The following is a 13588-nucleotide window of genomic DNA, read 5'->3' as shown; positions in this document are numbered from 1 at the left end:
ATTCAGATCGTGAGGCTGGGGGATGAAGAAAAGTGGTGACCCCCTTTTCCCGATTCTGATGAGGTGGGGGTGGTACATCTCCAGGCAGACAGGCTGTGAAAGTAAGAGGAACCAGTAAGAGGTGGCCAGGAGAAGGCCCAGCTGCTGCTGCCGCCTGAGCTTGCTAAGAGGCTGACCCATGGCCTGGCCCCGTGACCTGTGCCTGCTGCCAAGCTGCATTTGTCTGGTTCTGCAGACCTGAAGTTCATTCAACTGGGAGTAGGGAATCAGGCATAGAAGCAGGTCTGCTCTTCCAAACCCTTCAAGGCCTAGAAACTGCAGTTTATTGGTCAACTCAGTGATGGCCTTCAGGTGACAAAATGGCATGGGGAAGAAAGGTGAGGATGTGGCATTTCTCAGATTTGTGCCTCATCTGATACTGGACTTACTGCCTGAGGCTCAGGCCACCAAATGATGCAAAAACTCCAACCACTGAGCCTCCAAGAAGCCTGGGACGCCTAGCCGCAAAGTAGGACTGGCCCTGTGTGTTGAGTAGTGGAGATTCAGGCTTCCCGTGGACCCATGACGTCACCTCCCTGCTGGAGCCCTCCTTGCCTCGTATCACCCAGCCCTGCAGGCTCTGGCTCGGCCTCCTCAGTTAGGCTGTCCATTTGGAACCATTTGACCCTGACTCAGCAGAGATGCTCTGCGCCAACTATGACAGGTCCTAGGGCTTTGCCCGTGTCATTTTTCTCTTGCTTAAGACATCAGGAGGGAGTCTGGGCCCACTGTTCCTTCTCACCTTCTCCACAGTTTATTTCCACCAACAAGGAAACTGACAGATAAATCTGTCAACACGTAGAGGAACTCAGCAGTTGTCTTTATCTGTTTCATAGTTTAAACCCTCAAGGAAGGACAGCATTGTGCTCGTCTTGCTCATGGGGTGCTGGCTTCCAGCGGCTCAGCTCTGGGGGGATGGTTCCCTAAATTTAAAGCAGCGTCTCGCCCATTGGCCACCATGCAGTTTGGTGCATGTAGAAGGAGCCTTTCTACAATGAGCTGCGTTATTCAGGGTGCCGGCTGCCAAGGGATCAGGGACACAGACCAGTGGCACCAGATTTTGCCAAAATTCTTCTTCCTAGTGGTTTAGAGAAGTACATTTTTGTAAACATGTGTACGACCAGGATTTCATCTAAGTCAGTGGTTTCCAAGTTTGTTTTTTAGCAGCAGAACCCTTTTTACAAACCAAATTATAAGTTCAAGTTTAAAAATCAGTAAGAATTAGTCAAGATACACAAATCTGAAAATACAAGTTATAGTTGAAAGCTGCAGATGTTAAATAAGCCTCAGAACCCAGTTTATTCCTGGAGCTCAGAATTGAGACGCTCCTGATTCACTCAGGTGGTTGCTATAAATGTGTTTTTTAACAGCTCACCTGGAAATGTCAGGATATCTGCAGTCCAAATAAGCTAGATGCTGGAAGTTTAAAAGTGGGGCCATGGGATTTTTTTTTTCAGTGGAATCACTGACAAATCAAACAGTAGCTCATGTTCCTCATATGTAACAAATCCAGAACGAGAAGCTCACAAACATGAAGTAAACACAGGAGTCAATTAAGCTCTGCTGTTTGATAATAACGTGTTCCCCACGTGCTGCACAAGTCCCTTATCCTGTGCTGGGAGCCTGCTCTGAGAGGATGGCCTCTCACCTGGCGATGGCCAGCCCAGGGTGTCCTCTTCTGCAGGTTTACACAAGCACTACACCTGCTGGCTAAAATTTAAAGAAATAAGTAGCATTGCCACCTCACACGTTGCAGGGAACTCCTTGCACAGAGAGGGCCAAAGAAACTTTGTCCTGAAGGCCTCACAAAAGCAAGTTTACCTGGCAGCATGGATGAATGTGCTGCCGGTATTCAGTGGGTGAAAAGCTGGCACATAACACGTTTGAACTTAAAGTTTCCTCAGTGAGTTAAGCGTGCTTGTGAATTGCGTATTTGGGAAGCCCCTGGAATGCCTCTTGAGGAACCCTAGGGTTCCACAGAGCACAGTTTGGAAACAACTGATCTAGCCCAAACTGTGTCCGTTAGGCGAAGCTGCAACAAAATGTCTCTACCCAGAGGCACGTGTGTTCTGATGTTTAAAGACAGGCTTGGTAGCTCTGCCGGGAGATTTACCCATGATGCATTTGGGAAATGCTCAGGATACAGTGGTTTCTACCATAAGAATATATTTCCAAACCTGTTATTCTCCCTTCCTTGCTGTGAGCACTTTGCTCCCAAGGCTGGCCTCCGTCCCAGCTTCCAGTAGCCCTGCTCCTGCTTGACAGCTGCCATCACTGAGGCTGCCTGCACCTTGGCCCGTCTCCTGCTTCTGTATTCCAGCCCTCTTGTCAGCCTGGCTCAGCCCAGCCAACGTGACCCCCTTATTTCTGCAGATAGCCCCGAGTCTCCCAGCAGTGCTAGTGCAGCCCTTTCCCTGGACCACATTAGGCTTCCCTTGTTAGTCTCAAGCATCCATTGCTCCCTGAAGGGATTGGACTTTGTTAGCCCAGCTGCCCTTCCAGAGGAGAAATCTGACAGGCACCTGCCCTCCTGTTGCTCTCAGCTGGCCTATGGCGGGGTACAGCCACCCTACCAGGATGGGGTGCAGAGCCTTCAGGCTGAGGGCGAGATGGAGATGGAGACTCTGGTGTTACCTCTGGTCCTAGGGCACCTGCAAGCCCTTCTGAAGACCCCGGGACCAGCCTTGAGCATGAGTTAAAAAGCCATTCCCAGATTGCAGTCTGCTTTCTATGTGACCATCCTGAAGGGGAAACCCTCAATGTGGAGCAAAAAAGGCTGCCAGGGTCAGCATTCGGATTGTGAGTTTTGGAGAAAAAAGGCAGCTTGATTTTGTGGTGCTCTACGATAGTGTGCAGTGGCCGTTCTGAGGAATGAGAACACCTGCTCAAAAGCTACATTTCCGAAGGCCCCAGCAGTGCCCAGCCTTTGTGAGGAGCTCATGGTCCTGGGCTGGCAGCCTGGGGGCAAATGGCGGGGTAGGAACTGTGCATAGTCACAGCCGATTCCTTGCTTTAAAGAGAAGACTGGCTGGCGTCGGAGGCCCAGACCTCAGAAGGGACAGGATCTCCTTCATCTCCAGCCCACCCAGCAAATGCGGTTCTGCAAGGAGCTTGATATATTCACCATTGGGGTCCCGTGTGTGAAATCTCAGGAGAGCTCTGTCCACATTTGATCCTAAGGATTGGTGTCTGTGCAGAGCTTTCGTAGGATGCTGAGGTCTTGCCTCCAGCCCCTCAGCCTGGGGCATCTAGAATTCAGTCACTAAGGAAGTGAGTCTCCCCTGGTCTGCCCTGAATTCCAGTGGGGCAGGGTCCCCCACAAAGCCAAGGCCCCCATCCTAACCGACTGGAGGGATAAACAGGAATCCCACTGTTACTGGCTTTAAGTAAATTCCCCCACCACCGTGAGGCGCATACATAGCATGTATGATGCACGTGTTACAGGGAGATGCATGTGCTCCAGCTGGTATGTTCACCCTCTTGCTGTGTGATGCTTTACCTCATCGATTGTTTTGGGTGTGGGGGCACAGGAAGGTTATCTGATGCAATAACTCTCTCTTCACCAATTCCTTGTTGTAGACTATTGGGGAGAGTCTTATTACAGTGACATCATCGACTTGCATCTGGGTGGTATGTATAGCAGCCTCTGTTACTGACACTAACCCTGCTGACACCTGGTCCCTACCCGTGCTCCCCAATCCCTGCTCACAAACAAGAAGAAATTCAACCTGATAACCAGCTGGCAAAAAGCACAGGCCCTTTTCCAGCCCAAAATGGAGTAGCTCACGGGATCCTCCCCATGCCCAGAGAGTCCAAAGGCAGATTTGAGGTAGCTTTTGCTGCCTCGTGTTATTTTAATTTTCTGTAACAAAATGTCACCTACCCCAACTCATCAGCCATGCAGCCTGGTCCCATAATATTGTTTGGTGGTTTGGTGGTAGCAGTACATGTACACACTCACACACACACACACACACACGAACCTGATCTCTGCCCTGACTCATCCCTCCCAGCTTGTAGGTGTCACATCCTAGGAAGCTCCCTGCCCCACTCTGAGGAACCAGGAGTGTGAAGAACTCAGCCTCGGCCAAGTTTCCCTAGGGTGAGCTCGCACTCCCCCGAGATCCAGGGGCATGCACAGGGCTTCACTGCTGACCTCCGTCCAGGTCCACTGAGCTTGGGACAGTGTGGACAGAGGCCTCCACGGATGTCCCTGTCTCCTCGCTCTGGGCTGGGACTGACTTTGCCATCATGTCCAATGGAGAGGGGAAGAGACAAAGGCAGTGATCACAGGTGTGGTTGCCGGACCAGAAGCAGCAGCAGCAGCCCCTGGGAAACTTGTTAGAAATGCAAGTTTGGGGGCTGCACCCCAGATCTGCTGAATCAGAAACTGGCGGTGAGGCCTGGTTAACTGTGTTTTAACAAAACTTCCAGGTGATTCTGATGCCCTGTCAAGTGGGAGCACCACTAGCATAAAGGAAGTCAGTATTCATGAGTCTTGCTGTACAAACCTCAGCAACTGTGCTCTCTCCTGGAAAGCAGCCCTTCTGTAGAGAGGAGGGCCGAGCAGCCAGTCCCGAAGTGAACCTCGGTGCTCCTGCATCCTTGGTCTGACCACTTCCTCTTCCTCTCCCCTTGGAGGCTTCAGAAGTGGTCTGAAAAAGAAGTGCTGGCAGAGATAACCTCTCTCTCATTTTTTACGCTAACCTCATCCTTTTCAGAGAGTCACGCCTTGGCCCATTCATTACAAAAGAAATGAAGACGTAATTCTGTGATTCCTACTCTGATGAATGCCAGTGCTGTATTCTTAGACTGCCCACGCCAGCACGGAGCTGGGGCTTTCGGCCTGGTTGGGTAGGTTTCATGGTAGCTGGGCTGAGCTCACTGTTCCGGGGCCCTGGGCTCCAGGGATTCCCACCCATCTGGAGACTCCTCCTGTGCCCCAGAGCTCCCTGTGCTCAGGGACGTCCGCACTCAGGCCATTGTGCTGTAAAAGGGCTGATGCTTGCATCCCAATTAACTAGTCACATCCCTGTCTGATGTCCCTGACTCTTTCCCGCCTCCTCTAACACTCCCTGGGGGACATGTCTATCAATTCTAAATGAATATCAACGTGTGAAAGAGTTTCCTAAATTTGAAATCTCCTGTCAAAACCCACTTCCTTAAAAGTATACTCACCCTTTCCTCCCAACCTGAGATACTGTCACCACACGGATTGCCTCATTTTTGTCTAGTTGGGATTTTTTCTTATTGTTGTTATGCCCACTGTGCATCTCAGCATTCAACTGTAGTGATAAAGTATAGTTGGTTGTTTTCATTTCTAGGTCCTTGGACTCCAGCTGGGAGCTTTTGAATATAGAATTCTGACAAATTCTAGGTGAAACTGAAATAAGTAGAAAAAAGAAACTCACTGTGTCTTCTAAAGTATAAAAATTCCCCACTCTCAGACACCCACAGCCTCTGCCACTTGGTTCTCATCAGCTCAACTTATCACTTTCCCTTTTGTCAGCCCATTAGAATGTTTATGTAAAATGTGGACTTCTCTTGGGGGTTTTCTGCTCACCACATTCGGGCTCCAGGTGCCCTACTAATGAAGCATGAAAGGAGCATTCCATTCCCAAGGGAGGCAGGTAATGGACCACAGACAAAGAGCAAGGGACCCAGGCCCTGTTTCACTGAGCCCCAGGAGGCAGTCAAGGATGCCAGAATTATGCCCCTTTTCAGTTTCTGCAGATATTTCATTCTTGGGGCACTTCATAATACACATTATTTAAAATATATATATACTTTTTTGAAATCTGGAGTCTGAAATAGCCTGGTTGCCCCACTATTCTTAAAGCCCCAGTAGACTTCTCAAGCCCCATTGCTGGGCAGCAGGACCCATCTTATTTCTCATGGGGCGGAGATGACGCTCCAGCAGTGCCTGGAGTGGTGGGACATCCGTATCCTGCTCAGAGGATCCACACTCCTGAAGCCTGCCCGGCGCGCTTCACAGCAAACTGGTGCCTCGGTTACTCTTTAAGAGCTCCAAAGCTGTGTTACAAGTCTCTTTGAGCCACAGTATAGAGATTTCTCTTTCTCACATCGCTGTACCTTGTGATGTCAAAAGTAACCATTAGAGAGGACACAGAATGACTTTTGGGCAAATGACCACACTCCCAGGTGCTCCTCCTCCCCCAGGACGTTGAAGAGGTTTGTCCCACCCCAGCTCCCCAAGAAGAAATATAAACCTTACGAGAAAGCTGCATTTCTTCTAAATACTTTTAGATTTTAAAAAAAAGAAAAAAAGAAACCTACACCTAATTTTCAGTTCCTGACATCCTCACCTTTTGATTTGTGTGTCTCTAAGTGAAATTGAAAGCACATAAATGGCTTAGGAATGTCACATATAGGACTGGAAAGGGGCCTTCCGTTGCATTGTTGCTGGTGAGTCAGGGTGGGAGGCACAGAGAAGCCCGCACCCCAGACCTCCTGCTCCCCCCTCTGGAATGACTGTGTCTGCAGCTCCCTCTTCCATTTGCTTCCCTCCAGGTGATGTTATTAGATTCGGGCTTTTCTGCACAGTCTGAGCAATAGCCTGGCGCTGTTTTTGCTTAGGAACTTGGAAATCTTTTAATTCCCTCAGCATTCCTGTGGGGGGTGGGGGGAGGTTGGATCTCAATTCTTGCATGCATTTTTTTTTTTTTTTTTTTTTTGCCTCCATTTTCCTCCAGTCTAGAGATGCACTCTGCACTGAGCTTTTATTGCACAGGGATCCCCCCAGCCCTGTCTCATGCATGTAGACTGAGCCTCTGGTCCAGAGCCCTCCTTCCCTGTCATGATGCCTGCTCACCATTCTGCAGCATTGCAAAACGGCTGCCTCGAGTTTGCATTAGGGCCGCAGTGCTTGCCACCCTGTCCCGGGTTTGGGGGTGGGCCCCTCAGCCTGGCATTGCCAGGGGTACGGCACTGGTACTGAAATAGATTTCCCAGGTTGGGGAGTCAGAATAGTACAATCTTAGCCCACAGAGCACTCGGTCATTCTGCCCTGGCTCCAGACTACATGGCTTGAACATTGCGGAAAAGAAAAGAAATGATACCTGATACTGGGACCACCAAGAACTTCTCCCAACCCTGGGCGTGGTGCTCTCTGCAAGTCTGAGCTGGTAGATTGAGCACAGGCATGACACAAAATGCTGTGAGTGCTTCTTTCTTAGGGAAAGACAAGCAAGGGTTCTGGTAGGATCGTCAGCATTGACTGGGAACAAAAGGTCCTGGGCCAGTTATCAGCGAATGTGGTGATGTCGCTGCCCGAGGCAGGAGTGAGAAGTGAGAGCCTACCCCGGGCAGGACGAGGGGTTGCCCACCGAGGCTGGTCTTGTGGAGGAAGATGGAACCTTGACTCGCGGTGGAGGATGTGAGCCTCTCTCCCTGCAGCCCTGACATCTCGATGTGGCTGCGAGCCTGTTGTTCAGGGGCCCAGTGAAAGTCAAAACCAAAAAGAACCTTTTGACATACAGGGATTTCCTAAGGTACAGCTGAAAGGGAAGTGGTCTCACCCTGGGCTACTTCATAGAAGATTTTTGTGCATGACATAAAACAAACTGCTGTGTATCAAAAGGGGGGTGGGGGCAGTTTCCAGCTTAGAAAAGGAAGGTATTCGCTGATGTCTGGGAAACATGGGGAAATGCGGCATTCCAGGCTGGGACTTGGGGATCTGACGTCTCCCAGCAGGCCCCTCCTCCTGGCTCCCTGGCTCCTGCTTTCAGTCTCTGGTGATGGCTCCTTGGTGCAGCCAAGGGAGCTGGGAACTGGCATAACATAGATGTGGGCCCTGAGGGAACGCAGATCCCCAGGGCTACTTGTCAGTCCCAGACCAGTTCCTTAGTTGTCCCCTTTCTTTTTGTTCAAGAATCCTTGAGACTGGCCCACCCACTTGCTTTCCTGCAGCAGCTGCCCTTGTGTTTTGCTTCCAACCTAGGCCCTTAAAGAATGTGGGGCCCTGAGTGGCGAGCACAGCCCCCGTATGCAGGAGGTGCTCAGGAAAGGCTTCTTGTATAAGCAATTAGCCTCTCACATTGTCCTTATTAAAATAAGCCTGTGGTCCTCATAAGACACATTGAATGGTTTTTTACATCAGCACCAGTGTAGAAGCCCATGGGTTGGATGCAACCAGCAGAATCAAGTGACCGAATTGGAAGTACAGGGCCTCCAGCCGACTCACCACAGCCCTGTTGTCCCTGGTGTTTGTCGGATTCTTGGTGGAGCTGGGCCCTGCCTGGACCCCTCCACACATTTTCCCATCTTCACCTCTCCTCGAGAGGAAGGCACTGCCCTTCTGTACCGTTCAGGCTCGGGGCGAGGGCTCCTGGGACTTGAGAACCGAAAGGACTGAAGTAGGGCTTGTCTACATTTCAGATGAAAACCATGCAGTATCTCACGGGTGGTTTCTACCCCAGCTCTCCTGACGTTTCATGCAATGAGCTGATTTGGGGTGTGGGGGGGAATGCTGTGTCTTAGGAGGCAGTATCTTGGACAAAGCCTTTAAAGGGAGGTGGAGAGAAGCTGGAAATACAGAAAGAATGAATGTAGAGAAAGGGGGAGTCGCGATCGGATGGCTGGCACTCCTGCCGCCCTGCCAACCATCCCACCACACGCAGGGGCCTGGGCAGGCCCCACAGGGAGGTAGCCGAGCGGTTCCAGGGCAACGTGGTGGCCTGCAGGGCACCCCACCAGAAGGCGAGGCCTGGGTGCTGCTCTTTTCCTGCCTGGGCCTCTGCGGGATACTATGGAGGAGGGGATGGCTGTGCCTCCCCAGGGGCCTGGCATTCTCCTTCCTTACTCTGAGCCAGCTTAGGGTCATCCTCTGGCCACCACGAGAGTAGCCACCGCTTGTTGGGTTCACCGTGTGCCTTGCTGGCCTTTGGAGAGGCCTGCTGTCAGCTCAGAGCAGGAAGGCAAGGCTGCTGCCACATCTCCTCTGGGCGCTGCCACATCTGACTGCCTTAAGCCTCAAACCCCTCATTTGAAAATGGGGGTGAGAACACCCATCCAGGGAGCTGCCCAGCGCCTTTGCCAGGATCATAGGAAATAACATGCGTGAGGGTGTTTGAGAGTATAAGGCACTGTCCTCGCTTATTTCATCCATCACACTGGAGAATGGTGGACAGTGCTTAGTGTTCTGCTACTTTTTGAAACTCAGTGATGCACATCACTGCCCCAGATATCAAGGTGAGGGGGGGCTAAGGGAGAGCTGATGGTGGTCCCATTTCCAAAGGAAGTGCTGATCCAGAGGAAAAGAGGTAGCTCACTGCCACGGTAAAGGTAGATGAAGTCAGCTTGCAGAGCATTGGAAGAAGGCAGGGTGTGCAGGAGGAGGGTCGAGACCTGAGCCTCCCGCCAGGACCAGATTCTGGGATAGCTCAGCAGTGAGGGTGAGAGATGACGGTGGTGCCTGTTAGAAGGAGATGGAAACCTCTCACCTTGCCATGGGTTTGGCAACATCTGAGTGCTGAGAACCAAACCAGTGAACCAAATCGTCTATTTCTCACATGTCCGTAAAAGGCAAAGAAGTTACCGTCAAAATCAGCATCTCTCCACCTCCCTCATGCATTTCAGATTCTAGTCACAGCTGGAACTCCCCGTGTTTGGCTGGTTTTTCCACTCAGTATGCTCTTTTTAAAATAGTATTTATCATATGTATTTTCTGACTGTAAAAGCAGCGGGCATCCTTAGGGAGATGTTGGAGCAGAACGGGAACCCTGGAGAGCAGTCATCCGTTCCCCTGCCTTTGGCCCTTTCACAGCCTGCCTTCTGCCTGTGATGACAATGCCTTTTTTTCCCATTTTTTTTTAAACACTTGCTTTACCCAGTATCCTTCTTTTCTAATCTCATTTCCTAATTTCAGTTCTGAGTACACTGTACCTCACTTTGTGCCGTGCATCAGAAGTGGTACATAAGAATGTGGTCTACAGAAAAGGAGCTAAAGGCTGTATGTTGCACTGTCCAGAAAGTGGAAACAGGTTTTTGTGTTTTTTGTTTTTTTTTTTTTAATCTATGCAGCTGCATACGTCTTTATTTGGGGTGCGTTTTGGTTGTGTGACATGCCGCTGTCCCTCATTAGTGTGACACTGCTCTTGCCTGCGCCGTGGCCTATTCGCCGGCACCGTCAGGCCCAGGAAGCGGCGCCTGGATGGAAGAGATTGGTCCAGGGGCTCCGAGCCTCAGCACAGACTCTGTGCCTTGAAACAGAGCAGATGGGATGGGGAAGATCCGCTGTCAGGCAGAGCGTGACTTTTAGGAAAAGAACCCCTTGCCCCTCTCCCAGCACGTCAGTGGGTCATGATCAAGTCTATTTAATGTGCTGTAGTCAGTCAATATCTCACTCACTCTCTCTCTCTCTCTCTCTCTCTCTCTCACACACACACACACACACACACACACACACACACACACACACACAGTCTCTGGCTTTAGCTTTGACACACACACAGAATCTCTGGCTTTAGCTTTGAAACACACACACACACACACACACACACACACACACACAAAATCTCTGGCTTTAGCTTTGACATTTTACCCAATATCAGATCTGCACTGCACAAAGTACTGTGCCCGACACTGTGTGGGGCTTCGGGGAGGTCTGGCTCTTGGGCCCTCCGTTGACTGGAACAAGGTTATTTCTGGCCTGGTCCCAGCCTGGCAGCTGCCTGCAGCCCCTGAGGCCCTGTTACTCCCCTGGGCTCTGTGTCTCCTGTGTGTGCCCCTGTGGTTCTGTGATGGTCCCTTGCTAAGCTCTTCTCCCTCTTCCTTGAGTCGCCATCAGGTCTCCCCAAGGTCTTAGAAACGTCTCTCTCCACTGTCTCTTCTCGGTTGCCCCGTCCGTGACCCTTACCAGCATCTGACTGTGAGTTTTTGGCATGTCCTGTCAGCTCTCCCCCTTTTGGTCTCGCAGTCCAAAGTGTGCCGTCTCCCTGCACTGTAGGTCCCTGCATGGAGTCGGAAGGGCCAGAAGACAGAAGAGAAGGGGGCGGGGGGATGGCTGCACAGACTTCTAGAAGTCTCCGTGTGGATACGCTAACCCCCAGGGGCCTGGCTACGGACTCCAGTTGTCGGGGCCCTTGAGGTTCCTGAGGGCCTGTCAGTGGGGTGGGAGCAGCCCCCTCCTCACCCGTTTGACTTCCCCAAGGTCGGTTTTACCTCCAGCCCATGTGACTATTTCAGGCAGGTTTGGTTAGTGGCCCCGGGGCCTCAGCTGCGAACCTAAAAGCCACACTGGTCACCAGCTGTCCCACGGAGTGGGGCAGAGCCATGCAGGGCCTTTGGGCGTGTTTGCGGAGGGAGCCCAACACCCAAGGCCCCCGTGGGGGGGTGCCCAGATGCCACAGCCCTCCCCGGAAGGGGGAGAGGAGGACCGGCCCCCAGCCCCCAGCCCGGAGCTGCCCCCGTGGTGAAGAGTGTGTGCGTGTTCTCTGGGGCATCCTCCGTTCCTCTCTCCAGCCCCACGTCCACCCCAGCAGCTGCCGCCCAGGGCCTGGGCCTGCGCTTGTTCAGTTTTCTTGCCCAAAAAAGGACTTAATTCATTTGTAGACTTTGTTTTCCCTGTTTCTGCTTCTCCATTTCTTGTATTTTTTTTCTTCTCCTCCTGTTGTTCCTTTCTCACTTTTTATGCTTTTTGTCCTCTGCTTGTTTTTTTTATTTCACCTTCTCCCTGTCCCCCTCCACTTCCAAATTCCTCCTCCTCCTCTCCCTCTTCCCACTTCGTCTGTCTCCGTCTCCTCCTCCTCTTCCCTGTTTGGTCCTTTTTGAAGTTGAGCCCAGTGGCGGGACGCCGCGGCGTAGACCTCTCTCCTTCTGCCCCTGCTGTGCCCACGAAGGTAACGTAACTCTCCCCACCCCTCGTCCCCACTGCTCGGCGGGGGCCGTAGCAACGTCAGGCAACCAGGGACCCAGAGCCCAGCTCTCGTTCTCCTTCCCAGACACCCGACCGCCCTGTTAAAAAACCCCATGAGCGTGCGGCCGTTTCTTACGAGGTACAGTATCCCTTGGCTGAGCGGGGAGGATGGGCACGGGGTGCAGCCTCAGGGACGGCCCCCGGGGCTGCAGCAGATCTTCCTGCGTTTTGCAACACCATTCGTGGTGGGGGCCCTGCGGCCTCCAGTCCGCCAGTTGGGGGGCCCAGGTGAGGACCCTCCCGCCCACGTGGCAGCGATCTGTGGCAGCAGAGTCGAGGAATACTGTCCCTGCAAGGGCCCGTCCCCCAGGGCCCCAGCGTTCTTCTACAGGAGCCACTGAGAGCAGGCCTCCCCTCGTGTCTTGCTGCGTGTGATTTTTCAGTTTGTCTGATCTGAAGTCTGTGGTGATGATGAGACTGTCGCTGACAGGCATGTGGGAGGGGGAGTGTGGTCGTGACTAACCCCCGCTAACCTCTCGCCCTGCTCTCTGTGCCTCACATGTGACCTCCCCCCGTCCGTCCTTCCCCTCCCAGGCCCTGCTCATCGGCTGTGAACAGTCTCCACCATAGCTCATGAGCGGCGTTCGGGTGTCTCCAGTGGGGTTTTGTGTCTTCCCCCATGGGGAGGTGGGGAGGAGGGGGAGACTTCCGGGTGCCTGGGCGGCCCGCCGCGGGGGGGCAGCTCACATGCCGGAGGGCTCCACCTTCCACGGCCACGCGGGCACACTGTGCAGAGTCGAGGAAGGGATGTGTGGAACTGGGCTGCAGGGTGGCCATGGCTGTCGGGGCGGGCGGAGAGGGCTCTGTTCTCAACACGCAGGCAGGAGCCCACCTGGAGCAGGGCTGCCCGTGGCTGGGGTGAGGTGCACACTCACCTCTGCCGTGCGAAGGCGACCCATCACACAGGGCTGCCCCGGCACAGAGGCCGACTGGCTTAGGCATCACATGTTGAGCAAACCCTGCAGGAGGTTGGTCCTTGCATAGTGTGCGGGAAAAGTGGGAAGAGTGAGTGAGGACACTCAGCAGGTGCCACAGGGCTTGCGCCACAAGTCTTGCCACGCACTTCTGGGTTTGGCCCTCGTTGGGATAGAACATCCAGCTAGGTGGCTCTTAAAATGGAAGGGCCTTTGAAAGATCTTCTAGTCCAAAGCCCCCAAGGACACCCTGAAATTCTGTATAAAATTTCGTGGTATGTACACTTGGGCATTTTTCTAGGGAGAGGGTCCTGAGCTTCCATCAGATTCTCAAAAAGGGTTTGTGATCCAAAAATGCTGCAGAACCACTGAAGTGGGCCATCTTTTGCCTCTAGGTAGGGCCACACCGTAGGCGTGAGCTGCTTGGGACTCCAGGGAGAGGGAGTCTGTCCCCACTTTGGGTGGTCTGCTTCACCGGAAAGTTCCTCCTTCCATCCCCCTGCTGCGGAGCCTGGCAGCTGCGGTGGGAAGTGTGGGTGACGGTGGCAGGTTGCTGCTGGGGTGCCGGCGGAGGCAGGCCAGTCCCAGCTCTGGCAACCGCTGTTGGGGTCGGATCAGAGCAGGGCACCTCATTTTAGCCTAGGGTCTGTGGCTGTTTCTCTGGCCTTGGCGAGAAACCTGACAGACAGCCCGGGGGGGA

General features: G+C 52.8%; 1 protein-coding gene across 1 annotated transcript in view; it reads left to right on the top strand.

The window, feature by feature from the left end:
- MICAL3 (microtubule associated monooxygenase, calponin and LIM domain containing 3) overlaps positions 1–13588 on the top strand; it is a 198991-nt gene that overhangs the window by 181181 nt on the left and 4222 nt on the right.

This window comes from Choloepus didactylus, chromosome 8, assembly GCF_015220235.1.
Source record: "Choloepus didactylus isolate mChoDid1 chromosome 8, mChoDid1.pri, whole genome shotgun sequence".
Classification (NCBI taxonomy): domain Eukaryota; kingdom Metazoa; phylum Chordata; class Mammalia; order Pilosa; family Megalonychidae; genus Choloepus; species Choloepus didactylus.
The sequence above is the reverse complement of the archived record's forward strand: the minus strand, read 5'-3'. Positions and strand labels throughout refer to the sequence as shown.